Source organism: Augochlora pura, chromosome 6 (genome assembly GCF_028453695.1).
Source record: "Augochlora pura isolate Apur16 chromosome 6, APUR_v2.2.1, whole genome shotgun sequence".
In the NCBI taxonomy this organism is placed as follows: Eukaryota; Metazoa; Arthropoda; class Insecta; order Hymenoptera; family Halictidae; genus Augochlora; species Augochlora pura.
This window is the reverse complement of record NC_135777.1, coordinates 5,628,722-5,643,488: the sequence shown is the minus strand read 5'-3', so window position 1 is coordinate 5,643,488 and position 14,767 is coordinate 5,628,722.

The following is a 14,767-nucleotide window of genomic DNA, read 5'->3' as shown; positions in this document are numbered from 1 at the left end:
ATTACGATGTCCCCTGAGAAGGGACAGCCGAGTGCAAGGGGTGAAAGTAGACGATTGAAGTGAACGTGCGTATGTACAATATACTAAGAAAGAAATATATGTAATTAATACTATAAATAGTTGTATGGAGAAAATATATATAGTAAGAAAAATGACAATTTAGTTATGAAGAAATTTTCTTTGCGCAAAATCCAGCCGTGTCTAAGAGGTTAATTGCCAAGCCAATAATACGCTGGCTGTCGTTTCGCTGAAGATTTCACGCCAGAGGAAGGAAGGGGGAGAGGAAGAGGGGGGGGGGTGGGGGTCTAGTATCGTTGGGAAACGCGGCAACGAAAATCGAACGGCCCGACCGGAAAACACCGCCGCGCGCAATTCGCGAAAATATTTGCGTCGAGCCGTATCGGTTTATTAGAGATAATACGCGTCGCGGACAATATGGATTCTCTGTTTCGCATTTAAACGGGACGATAACCGGTAATTTATTCTTTTATTACGCCGTAATAAAACGGTCGATTCGCAGTAACGGGACAACCGGAAAATCACGCGGGGCGATACGTGGGGGGGAGGAGGGGGTGGCGGGACGCGGTTCTTTTAATCGAACCACGCGTGCGCCCGGCTCACGATGTAAACCGTTCCCGAGTTTTATTAACCGGTTATCTCGTCCGAGAATAATGGCGACGGAGGGACGAAGTTTCCCGTGGAATTATTATAATAACTACGCCGCGCGGACTTTGTCGTCGCTGGTGGAGGGAGGTGCGGAGGACCCATCCGCGACCACCGGCACTGCCTGCAAAGTCACGCCAAACATACCGGAAACACGATGTCAACCCCTTATTCCCTGAATATAATAATATCCCTAATGGCGCCCGACCCTGATCATCGACGATTAATCTTACCGTTGCGAAATTTGCGCCCGGGTATATACGGATCGGCTGCTTCTCTCGTTGTCAGCCGAGGCTGAAAGGCTTTTTAACATATTCCGTGTCACGTGTACCATTGGTGGTGCACGCTTAAATAGCTATTCGATGCGTTAGAAAAATATTTTATGACAAGTTAGAATCCAAGGAATAATTTTCACTAAAAGAATAGATCCATAATATGTCTGCTTCATAGTCATATTGACAATAATTGATAAATAAACATAATATTTTTAAGCTCCAATTGACAAGAATGAAGAGTCAACTAACTATAGCTCGGCGCGGAACGTGTTAATATTGTTTCTTTTTCCTTCCTCGAAAATGATCAACGCACGGAGTCCATGGTGCCGATCGTTTCGACCGAATTCAACGTCGAAGAAATCGGCCCGGTCGTAGAAAATCACGTATTCGCTGGGCAACCCTCGCGAAAACATTTGAATCGTCGGGAATCACGCGCGCTCGCAACCCTCTTTATCCGCGTGTTTCTACGCACCGGCATTTGCATATTTCAGACTAGAACGCCCGGAACGCCGCGCGCATTTCGTTCGCGAATCATTTTTACGTTCCCACCCCGAGAACGCTGCTAAACCTTTCAGCAACGGTGTTGTTTCACTGTATACAACGTGCTCCGCATTCCACTTCGGCGAGAAAACACTTGTCTGCGCTATACACGGCTGTTTGGCAAAATCTGTCTGGCCGTTCCCGTTCAATCGTTGTCACCGTTTGCATTACCGGCTGAGGAAAAGATCTTGAAGGAGAATTGGATTAGGTTGTCCCATAAGTTTCTTTCGCGCCACGCTATGAGCGACTCTAAGTGGCTGTATTTATAGAAATATGCAGGCTTATCTCTCAGCCATTATTTATTAAAATTTAGAGCTGCCAAGGTACTTCTGGGTCGTAGATATTCCAAAGTTTTAGGTTATGTCTAGGTTCGAGGTTAGGTCAAGCTTTTAGGTACTTTGAGATCTCAGATACTTCTAGGTTTCTTATGTTTCTATAGATGTTAAGTATATTGGGGTCACATATATTTCAAGATTTTAGGTACTTCAAAGTTTGAGGTTATGTCAAGCTTCTAGGTACTTTAAGACCACAGATACTTCTAAGTTTCTAAGGCTCCTCAAGATCTTAGGTACTTCTGGGTCGTAGATATTTCAAGGTTTTAGGTTATGTCTAGGTTCGAGGTTAGGTCAAGCTTTTAGGTACTTTGAGATCTCAGATACTTCTAGGTTTCTTATGTTTCTGTAGATCTTAAGTATATTGGGGTCACATATATTTCAAGATTTTAGGTACTTCAAAGTTTGAGGTTATGTCAAGTTTCTAGATACTTTAATATCTCAGATACTTCTAAGTTTCTAAGGCTCCTCAAGATCTTAGGTACTTCTGGGTCGTATATATTTCAAGGTTTTAGGTTATGTCTGGGTTCGAGGTTATGAACAGAAAGCGCTGTAACCGTGGACCGCGTACAATGGATCGGTGGCGCGATCGAACGGGGCAGCACTTTTCGCGGGACACTTTACTATGTGCAAATCTCGATATTGTACCGATCGCATTAACCTCTAACGCGCGGCGATAGACTAATGAAAATTGTATGCAAAACTGCGCGGGATAGCGGGCGTCCACGGAGCCGACCGGCGGGCCGGGCAGTAATTACCAAACGAATAACTCTTACGCTAAATACTAATTACGAAACAAATTACTTGCCGGCGTCATAAAGAAAACATTAATAGCTAAATATTTGCATAATATACTATCCGCGGCCGGTTCGTTTCGAATCGCGGCGATCGATCCGGCCCTCGGCGTCCACGTGGCAAGTCACTCCGCTCGACGGAAAATTTATCGCCGGTGTCGTCGTGAATGTTAATAAACCCCTCGCCGGTGTAATTGTTCCTACGGCAACCACCGTCCGGATTGATTCGCGCAGGCTTCGTTTGCACGAGGAGGAACTATCGCTCCCCGACGCAGCGATCTCGAACGGGGCGGAAGGCGGGTCAACTTTCGAATATTCGTACGACTCGCCGTCAAACGAAGGAACTCGTTAGGAACATCGCGGACCTGAGAATCGATCCGGACAATCGTTGGCGCGTTAACCGATTCCGTAGAAATTCACAGCTTCCGTGTAAGTTATATTTGTTCGCGAGTATATACGTTCGTTTAAAGTGTTGTAACTTTCCGAGAAAAATCGTAGCAGCTTAACACTTTGTCGATAGCCTGTGAATCGGTTGCCGTAGTACCCTCAATTTCTTAACTATTATTGAGAATGACAGCAATTTGTTAACTATTTTAACAACTACCTTTGTCGATAGCCTGTGAATGACAGCAATTTGTTAACTGTTTTAACAACTACCTTTGTCGATAGCCTGTGAATCGGTTGTCATAGTACCCTCAATTTCTTAACTATTATTGAGAATGACAGCAATTTGTTAACTATTATCGACACAACTTTATCGAATAAATATGACACACTTTGTCGAACCAGCAACAAATCGTTGTAAAATAAAAGAAAATATAAAAACGCTGCGAACTTATTCCCAAAGCTAATATTTAGATGTATTTGTCTAAAACGATGCTCGACGCGTTGGTAACTGGTTCCCCGGGGACGGTCAAAGACCGTGCCGATCAGGTTGACGTCGATAAGCCCGATCGCGGGCGAAATCGGACTTTGAGTGGCGTGAACGTCGTCGCCGTGCACGGGTAGGGGGGGGGGAGGATCCGTCAACGCTCGTGAATGGACCCCCGGTGACGTTCGACGCGTATCCCGACTTCCCCCTTGTTCGTCGAAACGATGAGTGATAGACCCCCGAAAAGGAGAGAAGGTGACTGCGAGAGCCTGTTTGTCGGAATCGGAGCAGCTGTGCCCGGGGCCGGTAGCCGTCGGGCCTGAATGGGCCCCGCACAAAGCCGACCGGCGTATTTGGACAGTATTAGCGTTAAATTTGGTCAATGAAATAGTTCGACCGGGGCATCGGGACGTTTGAACAGACTACGGCTGACGGGAACGCGTGGACCACTTTTCGACGTCTCGGCTCCGTTGCCTGTAGCAAAACCTGCGTTCAGGTTGGGTGCCGGCTCTCTCACTCACTCTCTCTCTCTCTCTCTCTCTCTCTCTCTCTCTCTCTCTCCCTTTCTCTCTCTCACTCTCTTTCTCGCCCTCGCCCGCGGGGTTGAGGCCCGCCTCGGGACCGCCTCGAGGCCCGGGCCCATTATCAATCATCCATTCAGCTCCCTCTATTTCCGGCTTAGCTTTATAATCGGCCTGCACGGAGAATAGCAGGTAGCCCAACACTTTCTGCCCGGGGCCGGTCGTAATTGTAATTAGCCTATTATTCCGGGGATCGGAATTCTCGTTTTTTTCTTTTTCACTGCTCTTTCTGCGAGACGGACGACTCCAAGATGGCCGCCTTTTTGTTCACCCGCACGATCCACGAAGTATGCTGCGTGCCTTTCGCCCCCGGCTACGAGGCGGTTTCTGATCCGCATTTAATGGTCCTCCGGACGCTTCACCGGAGGCGATTGTTGCACGATTCCTTTGTTCGTTTTATTAATTCCGACACGGGCGCGGCGACGTTGCAGCGCGGCGCTGGGATTGGTAACGTAAATACAAAAACGACCTGTTCGATTCCATCGGTATTATATTATAAACGGTATTGTATGATATTTAAGGATGGCTGCAACGGTTACGATCCCCGATGCTTACTTTGTTGCAGCCTTTGGAGAATCGCTAGCGCGCGAACGCGGAGAGAGAGAGGGAGTGGTAAAAGGCCCGGGACTACCGGTCGCATAAAAGTCTCAATTAAGAATCGGCGAATAAAACAAGACGGTAAAGAGGTACCCGGAATCCCCGACGGGGTGAAAAAGAAGGAGAGCGAGACATTTATCGCCTCCGTTAAACACCTTTGGCGTTCTCGTTTTTCCCGTCGGATGCACGCGCTGCCGACGGCTCGCTCCCGAGGAGAGGGAGGAGGGTCCCGGACCCAGGAGGAATTTGCAAATGAACGCTAATTGGGATTTGTTAAGCGTTTCAATTCGTCGCCGGGCACCGGCCGAAGACCTAATGCGGCGACTCGATTAATCGGCGGCCGTTTAATCACCGGGGCTCCGAGCTTTATTGCCAGTTGATCGCGACAATGAGCCACGGCCCCGCGCGGTTCACGCGATTTTATTGGCCGATCCATCGGCCCCGGTAATAATTCCGCGGCCCGGCCGCCGGGGGAGCCCCGCACGTCAAGGGTGCGCGCGGCCGAACGGGAGAGAGATCGTAATGACCTTCCATGGAGAGAGAGAGAGAGAAAGAGAGAGAGAGAGAGAGAGAGAGCAGATAAAACCGAACAATCGGACCTAGTTCTTAACGATGAATTTATCTTCTGTTCGCGCCGTCGCCGATCGCGCCAACAAAAACGCCATCTTCTTCCAGTTATAAGATACAAACGGACGAACCGGAAAGCTCCGAGCGCTCGCGCGCTCCATGCAAATCGGTTTTAAATTGCTCGGTCCCTGAGCCCCGAGAGAGAGAGAGAGAGAGAGCCGGTGTTCGATGATGTATTCGTGCGTCGTTGCTCGTTGCCGGCATAATTACCCTCGCCTGTTATTATTGTTATAAAGTTCAACATTGTCATTATTACCAGCATAATTGCCCTCCGCGTGTTATTATTATTATTGCAAAGTTCAACGGCGATGCTATTGCCCGCGTAATTACCCCCGCGCAACGCCATTATGAAGTTCGCCGTTGTTGCCACCGCAACGCGATCCCCCGTTGTTTGAAAAACGATTGTTCATAGAATTGTAAAATACCCTCCATTTTGTTGCTGTTGCCACGCCGCGGTTGGCGCGAAAAACATTCGCCAATTTAGAAATTCGGATGAACGACGATTCGCTGGACCGTCGTTTTCTTCGACAAAGACGAACCTGACATAACCTCCTCGTTACGAATCGTTATGTACCTCCTCGTTATGTTTCGAGCGTCGCCGTTAATACGATCGTCGCGAACTTCGCGAGGGAGCCGGGACGAGCTCGATGAACATTTACGACCGGGCCGATTGTAAGTTTTCGAGCGGGCCCGGTAGCATTTACGGGATTAAAATGTTCGAATTGAGACGTCCCGGAGTGGCCGGCGTATCGGGTTTAATGGGGCCATTCCGAAGGAGGCAGCGACGCGGAACGAAACGGGCGGCGGCTGCGAAGCCCGCACACGATAATGCGATGATCTTTCGGGGGACAATATTAATGAAACTCTGGCCTGGGTCGGCTATGCACCGCCGGGATCGACGACGGGACCTGTGCTTCGTTCTCACCGACGAATTATTAATCCAATCGTTCATCTGCCCTCTTTCGTTCCGACCTAAACGCTCCTTTATTCGAATATATTGCGAGTGCATCAAGTGCGAGGGTTAGAACATCGTCAACGCGAGAAGAAAATTATTTCGCGAAAAGAAGTATTTTCTGCGAAAGGGTTGAAACACGCGAAGCATTCGAAGATACGTCCGCGCTACGGTTCTTCCGGCTAAATTCCACCGAAAGCATGAAATACCGGTGCTCCTCGTGCCCCTCGCGTATACTCGATTTCATCCCCTGGGATCCCCCGTGTATCCCGATCGCTTAAAATCCGCTCTAAATAGGTGGAAATAAATCGTGTCTCCATTCACGGTTAAACAGAACGTCGTTGAAACGTTTCGAGGACCATCGAAGCCCACATGAAAAATTAGGTGGATCGAAGGGTGACGCCGTGGGGGGGAAAAGAGAACATCGTGGCAGATGCGACCGGGGCCGGGCCGGGTCCAGGAACCCGGCCGATGCTCGGAAGGGACGCAAATTTCGGGAATTTATATTCGGCCGGCGATTACGCGTCTCGTGACCGCGTCCCGGACACCGGAAAACTTTCCTGTAGGACTCTTCTTCTCGTAGCTCGACACCTCGGATTCGATCCGATAACGGGCTCTACCGCCTACCGGCTCTTCCAGACCCGAACTTCGAAACAAACGTTCACGGCGACGAAATAGGGGGTGACGATACACGCGGCTCCTTCCTGTACGGGGGAGCTGCCTATGGGGCAGTTTCGCGAGTCACGAAGCGACCTTTTCCTTCAAGTTTCCTCGCGCCGAACTTTGCGTGCTCGATGATTTATCGGCGACGGTCTTTCGACGAATGCACCCTCTCGCTCGATCGCTTCCCGAGATTTTTAGCTCGAACATTTTTAGACAATTGTTGTTTCTTCAAAATAAAGATCATATGGATCACGTCGGCATCCCTACGAAAAAGCTGACCAAGTAGCCAAAGAAGCAACAACATTAACACCGCCAAATGATGACCAAAATCTACACATGGAAGACACGATAAGAACGATCAAAAGCCAGCTAACGCAACAATGGGAAGCTACATGGAAACAATCAGCCCCGCTCCATATAACTAACATTGCAGAAAAATTTTTCAATAACTATCAAATGACCAGTACGCTACCCAGGAGGGACCAAGTAGCGATTACCCGCATCCGAAGTGGCCATTCCAGATACACAAACTCATATCTGCTTGTTAAATTATGGTGCAGGGTATTTTAATGAAGAACTCTTAAATGGATTTTAATAACTGTATTCTGAGGTCAATGTTTTACAAAGGAGTTTTCGTACGCTTCTGTCCAGCTCTGTTCGGCGCGGTCTGTTTATATGTACACAAAGGTATACATATGGGTTTTTTGTGTTAGGACGGTCGATGTCCTGCAGTATTGATATAATCAGTTTATCGACCTTTATGAAAGCGATTTATAGTTATTTCTAACACTGCTAACTAAAGAACCATCCCCCATATGTGAAGAACGCGACACCCAAATGGCAACGGACCGCCTAATCTTAAACTGCCGAAAATACAATTATATGCGCACCAAACACAAACTAAAACCCCTGCTCAAGGATAACATAAACAGTGACAAAATCAAGGACCTATTAAAATTTCTGAGAGATACAGGCTTAATAAACAAAATATAAGGTCTATTCAAATAGAAGGTCGCTAATAGCCTTGCAGCTGATGCGACGTAAAACCTCTAAGAAAAAAAAAAGAATTGTTGTTTCGTCTGCTATTTTTATTTAATTTAATTTTTAAACATCGATCACGGAAGAATTAAATTTGATTTCCATTTAATAGAAATTAATGATATTAATATTTAGAAGATTTTGCGTGAAAGCTTTGTCACGAGTCTGACTCGTTATTATAATACAAGGGGTTAACCCTTTGCACTCGAATGGCGCCACAGAAGCGCCAATGAAAATTGTTATATAATTAACAAAATAATGTTGACATTATTAAATATCCTTCTGTTAATAGCACAACAGTTTTACGAGTCACGAGACTCAATCTCATATAGCAAATTATACTAAGTACTATACCACAGCTGGTCGAAATAGCAATTTTGGATGTAAGCTTAAAATGGCTTCGAGTGCAAAGGGTTAATAACAGAAGAATTCAATTTGATTTCGATTTAGAAGAAATTAATAATATTCGTATTCATTAGATCTCGCGCGAGATCTTTATCCAACGAGTCTGACTCGTTATTATAGGGGTTTAAGACATCGATAGAAGAGAACTCCGCACGAAAGGGTTTTCGCAAAACGACTAATAAGTCCCTCCGGTGAACAGAAAATCCGGCGGACGCTGTCTTTGGACAGGAAGCGGCGCGGGGTACAGAGCGAACGATCTTTTCACCGTGAATCTAGACCGTTCGATCACCTGTGAACGAGGCTGCGACGTTTCCCTGGCCTCGCAGGGACTTCCTCGTTTCGTTTCGTTTCGTTTTACGGGACATAAACCGATAATTGAGTGGGCCCGGTGAGGCGGAGAGGGCCGGTCTTTCGGTGATAAATGCCGGCTAATTTTACGCGTGATCGGCTTTTATTAACGAGGAAGGATGTCACGCGCGCCGGAAAAAGGCGAGCTGTGAACGAGATGGAGGCGAGAGAGAGAGAGAGAGAGAGAGAGAGAGAGAGAGAGAGAGAGAGAGAGAAAAGGGAAATAAAGAAAGAGAGAGGGAAGGATGGGTCGACTGTTGGCAAAGAAGTCATTTTACACGGGCGACCCAGGGTGCCCGGGGGCCGGCATTGTGCCCCAATCATTACACGCCGATGATTGCATTCTATTAGCCATGCAGCTCGATCCTTCGGCCCGCACCCGGTAATCCGTGTCATCGTGTTCCACGACAGATGATGGAATAACCATACAGTTAGCACTCTATCTCTCTCTCTCTCTCTCCCTCACTCTCTCTTTCTCCATCCCTCTGTCCCCAATTATTCGACAACAGTTGCGTGACGATCGTCTGCGTAATCGCGCGAAAATATTATACACATTTAAAACGAATAATCGTATGCTACGCTTCAGACATGGGGTCCTTATTCAATGCAATTAAGGGCTTCTTTTAATCATACTTTTGCCCTGACAGACAAGGGGCGTTCACAACGTTGCTGTTCGGTCTCAAGAAGACCAAACGCGAGACGACCGCGGTCTGCTGCGATAGCCGAATCATTCGACGCGACGCGACCAGTATAAAAATTAACCCTTAATTAGGCGCATGGGGTCAGGGCCACTTGAAATTCAAAAAATAATGGCTTACAGTCTTCAGAGCGTACTAAAGCTCTTTCTAGCTTCCTCACTCCCTGTTTTTTTTTTTTTTTAAATATTTTTAATGTCACAGTAAGTATTTGTTTCTTAAAGTTAAGTATATTAAAGAACTTTATTAATTACTATAGAAATCCATTAAGTTTTATTCCTTCTTGATACTCCTTTCCCAATGTTTTTTGGGGTCATTTAAGACCCCATGCGTCTAATTGGGTGATTTTCTTAATGCGCCTAATTATGGGTTAACGGGGTGTCATCGGAAACACCGCTTCGAGACCTCCGTATGCGAACCGAGTGGCAGGGCAATATACAAACCATTGTTTTCCAGACAGATTCATATCGTTCGCATCGAGAAAACTAGGCACAGTTTCTCCAAATCACATCCGTACTCCGACGACCAAATTGCGAAACTCACTCAACAATTAGAGACCTTTTTCACCCTATATAGATATTAACCCTTAGCGGTCCGATGACGAGTGTGACTCGACGCAGGATACGAACTCGAGTGTTCACCGATAGATTATGTACTAGCATCATACATAAGGAGGATGAGAGACATAGAGACAGAGATGTACAGATATAGAGATAGAGATATAGAGAGGTCATTCAAGGTCGTTTGAAGGTCATTCAAGGCCGTTCAATCGTTTTTATCTCTATCTCTATATCTGAACATCTCTATCTCTATATCTATCTCTATATCTCTATTTCTATATCTCTATCTCTATCTCTATCTCTATCTCTATTTCTATATCTCTATATCTCTATCTCTATCTCTATTTCTATATCTCTATATCTCTATCTCTATCTCTATTTCTATATCTCTATCTCTATCTCCACATCTTTATCTCCACATCTCTATCTCTGAATCTCTTATTCACTTTATTTACCTTATTCGCCGTATCCACCTTATTCGCCTTATCCACCTTATTCACCTTATCCACCTTATCCACTTTATCCGTCCTATCGACACATTCGGTTTTCATTTTCTTTTGTTTTGACAATGTTGCAAGCGAGCAAAAAATCTGAGAAAAATTGAGTACACGAGCCGCGATAGGACCTTATCAGGGATTTAATATAAAAATAGCTAATATGCTAGTTTTCGAGAAATCTTCGATTCTCCGATTATCTTTCGGTTTCTCATTTTTGATAATCGCAGCTTGCAACTGAAAAATCTGCAAAAATTCTATAACACGCGCCTCGATGTCCCAAATAAGCCACAATTTTTCTAAAAATTATAGAAAGCCGCTATAGGGGGGAAAATGTCGGAAATCCAATTTACCCTGTGGCTACCCTCACGGACAAGTTACAGGGTTAAAATTTTGCACAGACGAGTTTTTATTGAAATGGTCTGGATCTCACCGAAAAACCTCTATGGGCAGTTTTCGCCATCTCAATCGGCTATGCCCTTTCGTCGAATAACTTTGCGAACGACTCGGTAAACAAGGCATCGAATGCGTGACGTCGATCGTAACAGATTTCCGAAGAATGCATTCTTAAAAGCAGCCGGAGCTCGTTTTTGGAATTTGGTCGCCGAATTATTTCACGGCGGTTCATCGCCGCGTGTTTATGCCGCTTTTCCCTGATTTAAACGGGAAATTAACGAGATTCCCTAACTGTCCCTATCTACTTTCTAGCGAAACCACTGCCAAGGGAACGTACATAACCTGCCCTTGGAAAAATTAACCGAAAAATCAGTCTTCCTCGTTCTCCTGGCCGTGGAAAGGAGCCGGAGAAAGTCCACGGTGAAAAATCACAGGGCGCGGATGTTTTCCGCGATGCAGTCGATTTCGGCGAGCAACGACGCGACGCTTCTCCGGCCGAGCGGAGTTTTAACGATTCCACGCTGAAACACCCGATGCTCCACGCCCGACGGTTTATCGCTGCTTCGAGATTGTACTCCTGGTCGAGACTGAATCCCCTCCCTCCTCCCAACCGCCCCCTCATCCCAGCCCTCTCTCAGTGTCGTCCGATTTTAATTAACTCCGGCAACGAGATTACGCGACACGCTCGTCCGCGAAACTCTATTTCTATCGGAAAGAACGCGAGTTCATCGGTGGGGATAATAGAGCGGTATACGCGTCGACCCTCTTCCAATTTGTAATCGCATAAATTTACAGATGTTACGCGCGAAAATGATCGAAAGATACGACGCTTTGTTCTTCAACCGCTTAGCCGCGTGAATTTATTTCGAAGATAAATTTCGTTGTTACTTTAGGATAGAATTACGTTGTGAAATTTATGAATATGTTGTAATAAGTATTTTAACCTAGATCGTAGAAGAAGTATTTTTTTTTTTATGATTTAAAATTGTGATTTCCTAGCGACGTGTATACTCGTCGTGCGCGGTTAACACGTTGAATGCCACGGGGGTCACCGGTGACCGGCACTGAACTTGGCTGTGACGCCATGGTGGCCACCGGTGACCGGCGCGCTCAGATTTATGAAAATATATATAATTTAAACAAATGACAATACTTATAATTTTTTTATTATTATCATCGTTGATGTAGTAGTGTAAAGAAATGGATGCAGTAGAAAATATTTGAAACATGTTTATACGTTGCAAATTATCTATTGTATATAATATTTCAACGTTATACGTATCGCTAAATGGAAATTTCATCGTGGCGCCACGGACAATCCCGGTAAAATTGCCGTGGCATTCAACGTGTTAACCCTTAGTAGCCTGATTTACGAAAGTGATTTTTTTTAATATTACTGTGCTTGCTTGAGGGTCTAGATGAAGGGAAAAATAGCTAAAAAAATCACAATATTTATTTTACATATTTATTTAGAAAAGAAACCAGGTATCAATTTTGATACTTCAGGCATTATGTATCAAAAATAGCACCAGTTTCTTCAAGTAAAACATGCACTCGCAAAAAATAATTATATCATAGCGAAAATAATATATTCACTTACCTCAAAAGTATTTATATTCCTCAGAAAAAAAGAAAATATATCAAATTTGAATTCAACAAAACTTTTAGTAAAATGTGTTTACTTGTTCACTTTGCCGCGCAAGTAATATGTCGTAGATAAAATAAAACAATAATGACATTAGATTTTTTTTTTTTAATTTCGTTGGAAAGAATATTATACAACAGTAAAATACGTACAGCCAGCCTATAAAAAAAAACTAATAGTAATGTGAACATTCGGTTTAAAAGATTGGTATCAAAATTGAAACTCTAGGTTATTAAGGGTTAAAAGGAAACAAAAATGGCTGAAAAGTATGAAATTTCTATTCATCGTAGGGGAAGAGAGAGAGAGAGAGAGAGAGAGAGAGAGGAGCGAACAGAGAGGAGAGAGACAGACGAGAAAGAGGAACCTAGAGAGGGTAAATATGGAGAGAAAGTACAAAACTATTTTAATAATTCTCCCTCGAAACCGGCGAATAATTTTCGCGTGTTCGCGAGCGCGCGACGAAACGCTCCGCGTTCTTTTCTACTTTCCCAGAGTATTAAAGTCGAAGCTGAAATATTCCCGGTGTTCCCGGGGTAAAAGTCCCGGAGAGGAGGGGGGTAGGTAGGGGGGTGAGAATCCACCATGAGAATCCCGGCCCCCGGGAAAAATAGCGGACGCGTTACTCGTCCCGAATTCACGTTTAATTTCCACGAAGAAGTTTCCCGGGCTCCATTCTACCGGGGGAACGCGGGCGACACGAGAGATCGTCCTTCGCCGGAAGTTAATTTTGATTTATCGCCGCGGCAAGTCGAAAACTCTCCGGCGCGAATCTGTTCGTGCACTCGGCGATCTCTCGAGCGTTCCTCCGTAATGATCCATTTTACAACGATACACCGATGCCAGCGAAAGAGAGAGAGAGAGAAAGAGAGAGAGAGAGAGAGAGAGAGAGAGAGAAGCAACGGCAGTCGCGATAAAAGCGGCAGCGATTTAACGATTCGTGAAAACACGGCATATGGCCGGCTCGATAGCGGCCGTTCAATTATGCCGAATAATCTGGTGATCCTCTGTTTAAATAAGGCGGCTTTTATTAGCGACAGATAAAGAGAGGCGTCGCGGGTGAACGAGCGTTTATTGTCGGCTGGAATCGCTGAACGGATCGACGCGATTTTCCGCCGGAAACACGGCGTTCCTTCTTCTGCGTCGTTTGCTGCCAAGGTAAGAAGACTGAATCCCCTAAATAGATCTTGTTCGTCGATCTAATCGTAACTGAAAGAATTATCCTGAAGCACGACAACTTCTAGGATATTCTATAGGATGTTCTTCTTGGCGTTAGGTTCGTGACAAATAAATGCTTTTAATAAGAAATAAGAAATGTAGGGACGTTTAGCACGTTTCCACGCGAAAGCGTCGGTTTTTGCCGTCGAAGAGCGATCGACGGAGAATGGTATCACCGGATCGTGGTACCGATCGAGTGCGATCCTACAGACAGAGGATGTTTACCTCGGCGCCGTTAAAAGCCGGCGCGAGTCGTCGGCGGACCGGCCGGAAAACCGATAGCATCGGTTCGCCGTCTCCTCTTTCTCTCCGCCATATTCGAGGGTTGCGCGCGGGCCGCGCGCGTACGCGGGAGCCCGGAAGAATAGGATGTAACCGGGAGAGAATGGCCGTGGAAGAGCGGCATAAATTATTCATCGTAGCCGGAGCGAAAGGAGCGAAAGGTTGGGCCGGTGTGTCTGCCGATCATTAGATTGGTCGAGCGCCAGAGGGTTCGGGCGGGTGGTTAAGTTGATCCGACATTAGTTACGTCATCCGACGAGGCGATGGCTTAGCCGCCTCGGGATGGGAGGGGTCGGGGAGGGGGGGTCGAAGTAACCGAATTCTCGTTGACACGTGCATCGCCATACGTGTGGAGGACGCGAGGAACAAGCCAAATGGACCATCGGAAGCAAATAACTCGATTTGCTCGGTCTACGCGTACTCGACTGGCTGGAAAGCTTCTAGGGGTGGTTTCGGTTGGACCGGCCCGGGGGGGGGGGGGGGGGGGGTGTCGGGTGGGGGTCTCGCGAGGGGTGTCGGGCGGCGAGGACGTAGAAAGTGGAAACGTAACGGTACGCGGAGAGGAGACGTCGAGAAGAGAGAGGAGAGGAGAGGAGAGCAGAGCGGGAGGCAGGGAGGAAGGAAGGAAGGAAGCAAGGAAGTTATCGAGGCGGTAGTGTCACCATAGTCATACAGAGGTGCCCAGTTGTCGAGCAAACTAGCGAGCCAGTCAGCCAAACAGCTCGGCCAGCCAGCCAGCTATCCAGCCAGCCATCCAGCCATCCAGCCATCCAGCCAGCCAGCCAGTCAGCCAG